The sequence below is a fragment of the Montipora capricornis genome, chromosome 2 (genome assembly GCF_036669925.1).
Source record: "Montipora capricornis isolate CH-2021 chromosome 2, ASM3666992v2, whole genome shotgun sequence".
In the NCBI taxonomy this organism is placed as follows: domain Eukaryota; kingdom Metazoa; phylum Cnidaria; class Anthozoa; order Scleractinia; family Acroporidae; genus Montipora; species Montipora capricornis.
Window position 1 is genome coordinate 23,470,566 of NC_090884.1, and position 3,085 is coordinate 23,473,650.

The following is a 3,085-nucleotide window of genomic DNA, read 5'->3' on the forward strand; positions in this document are numbered from 1 at the left end:
CCCTTTAAATGAACAGGAAATAAAGGAGCTCCAGCAGTTAACTGTCAACACAATCTTTCCTCTGTTGGAACCAGCCTCTGTTCCCACTTAGTGGGTCTTTCAGGAAATGGTTAAACGAACAATGTGAAACTTTAATGATTAAATGGTATATGAAATGAATCATATATGAACTGCGGATAGGAATTCAAGTGAAGCTATGATCTTCGCAGTTATGAGAGCAATTTTTGCAATTGCGTAGAGAAGCCTGAAAAATTCAGGACTTCAACGGGGTTTGAACCCGTGACTTCGCGATTCCGGTGCGATGCTCTAACCAACTGAGCTATGAAGCCACTGACGTTGGGAGCTGGTCAATCGCGAGGTCACGGGTTCAAACCCCGTTGAAGTCCTGAATTTTTCAGGCTTCTCTACGCAATTGCAAAAATTGCTCTCATAACTGCGAAGATCATAGCTTCACTTGATTTCCTATCCGCAGTTCATATATGATTCATTTCATATACCATTTCATCATTGATTCGTTCCTCACAGGACCATTAGAACCCACAAATGACCAGCTCCCAACGTCAGTGGCTTCATAGCTCAGTTGGTTAGAGCATCGCACCGGAATCGCGAGGTCACGGGTTCAAACCCTGTTGAAGTCCTGAATTTTTCAGGCTTCTCTACGCAATTGCAAAAATTGCTCTCATAACTGTGAAGATCATAGCTTCACTTGAATGTGAAACTTTGCTGGCAAAAATCGAGTTCTTTGGTATTAAAACAGGTGAAAACCACTGCGCATCGGTGGCTCAGTTGGTTGAGCACCGGGCTGCCATGCAGGAGGTCGTGAGTTCGACTCCAGCTGGACAAACACTCAGGTCTCAAAAATAACTAAGGAGAAAGTGCTGCCTTTGTAATTACATCAGCAAATGGTTAGACTTTCAAGTCTAACCGGATAAGGACCATAAACCATAGGCTCGGTCTCACAAATATGTTCCTTGTGGGACGTTAAAGAACCCACACACTATTCGAGAAGAGTAGGGGATGAATCCATGTGCCATCTTCAAGTATGTAAAAGTCTCATGACTGTCACCCAATTCTTACTTGACAAGCTGGGCTTTGCAGGCAAGGGTTTTAATTTTTGTTCCTGAAATTTTTGGTCACAGTTTTTCTTAAGTGATCGGTAAATAACTGCAGAACACCATAATTTATTGCATACAGCCTTCCACAGAAGTACTCTGTTAGACATGACTTTATTAAATATATCTACATAAATCACATATTCTGAAATCACAAACATCCCTGTCTTAAGTCTATGAAGTGTAAAAGTATTAAAACAAAGAAGAGAATTTTTTTTTTTTAAAGACTGTTGACAAAGGCTCATCTTTACTTGTCCCATGATGATTTATTTGGCAAACACAAGCATCTTTCCATGTTTTGATGGCATTGCAAGGTTTGCATTCATGGCAGACAAGTGATTTCACGCTATATTATTCTAGGATATCTCCTGTGTCAACAGAGATCAAAGACAACTCCAACGTAAGAAGAATGTCCTCTTTTCTGTCACGTGCCATCAACTGTGACAGCAATGTTTGCCAGTAGTTGAGTTCGAAGTCACTAGGTATTTCAACAGAGGCCTTTTAAACAAGCCTTTGTGCAGCATCTTGCCTAACATTTTGCCACAATAGCCTTCTCAGTCTGGATAAGATGTTTGTTATGGGACGTTTTGTAACGGGGTGGCAAATTCACTCCAGCACAAAAAAATGAGACAGACCAGCGTGACCAAATTGATGTGATGCTGGAAATGACGTCATCCTCCTGTCCCCTTGCCCTGACTGCCTACTGTAAAGATAGGATGGGACGTTCAAGTCCGAGTATGGTGTATTTTGGTGAGGTTTATTTCCCAGTTTGTAGGTATACACATTGAGTAAAATCAGACTTTAAAATTTCACGATCACCGAGGTATCTAATTATGGCTATTGGTTAGAATGTCAATCAACGTCTGGTTACATGGCCAACGGGTCACATACGACTATACTACGATACGGTCACATACGACTATACTATGATACGGTCACATCTTTCCTCTTATAACAAAACAAAACAAAGAACATCCAGTTGGGGTAATATGGACTGAGAAGTACAGTTCCATCCTGTATACAATATTTACAGAAATCATCCATTGGCAGTGTTCTCGAGGTTATTACATCAAGTAGTCTTTATGCCACACGGGTTTCTTGTGGACACGCCCTGAGCAACGAGGGCTACCCGTAGGCGGCACGTTCTTCTCCGTGTGTGCATATACCCTGGTCCGCAGGTTGTGGATTAGCAGTTACCGTAGGCTCGCCCACTGGAGAAGGTGTCGGTTTGCTGGGATCTGTCAACTCAGTAAGGGGATCTTCATGCTCTGAGACGAGTTTCTTACGATTTCTTCGGTACTCCACATCTCTGAGCCTGACAATATAGCTTCGCTCGTCTACTTTTCCTGCACATGTGCCTGCATTCCATTTTCTTTGACCGGGTAACTTCATGCGCACAGTCTCTCCAAGTGAAATTGGCTTGAGTGGCTTGGTATGCTTGTCATAGTGATGCCTTTGGCGCTCTTTCATCACTTTTAATGCCCGCGCCTCTCACTCGGTGTTAGGTCGTGGCTGTAACAAGGTACCAGCTATTGGGAGGAGCGTTTTGCACCTCCTCCCAATGAGGCGCTGTGCGGGGCTTGTCCCAACACCTTCAGTGGGTGTGTTCCGCCAGTCCAGTAGAGCTAAAAACTCTGACTGGCCTGAGTCCTTGCATTTCCTTAAGAGACCTTTGACCGTTCTCACCGCATTTTCAGCTTTCCTGTTTGATTGGTGATGATGTGGTGATGATGTTTTATGGTCAAAGTTCCATGTCTTTGCAAAAGCCGAGAAGAACTGGGGACCGTTGTCAGACACCATAATATCTGGGATACCATAGTGCGCAAACACTTCCATCAGCGCCTTGATAATGTTTCGAGAGGTTGTTGTAGTCATACGCGTTACATTAATGAAGTTGCTATAGTAGTCGGAAATGACCAGTAGGGTGCGCACATTGAATTCTCAGAGGTCAGTGCTCACCTTTGACCAAGGAC

At 43.4% G+C, this 3,085-nt stretch overlaps 1 non-coding gene and 1 pseudogene across 1 annotated transcript; both read right to left on the minus strand.

Annotated features, from left to right (window-relative positions):
- Positions 1–256: 256 nt before the first annotated feature.
- Positions 257–329, minus strand: Trnas-gga (transfer RNA serine (anticodon GGA)). The gene has a single exon. It is a non-coding gene; the product is annotated as a tRNA-Ser (tRNA).
- A 1,908-nt stretch (positions 330–2,237) lies between these two features.
- On the minus strand, positions 2,238–2,929 carry LOC138036296 (uncharacterized; annotated as a pseudogene).
- Between the last annotated feature and the right edge of the window lie 156 nt (positions 2,930–3,085).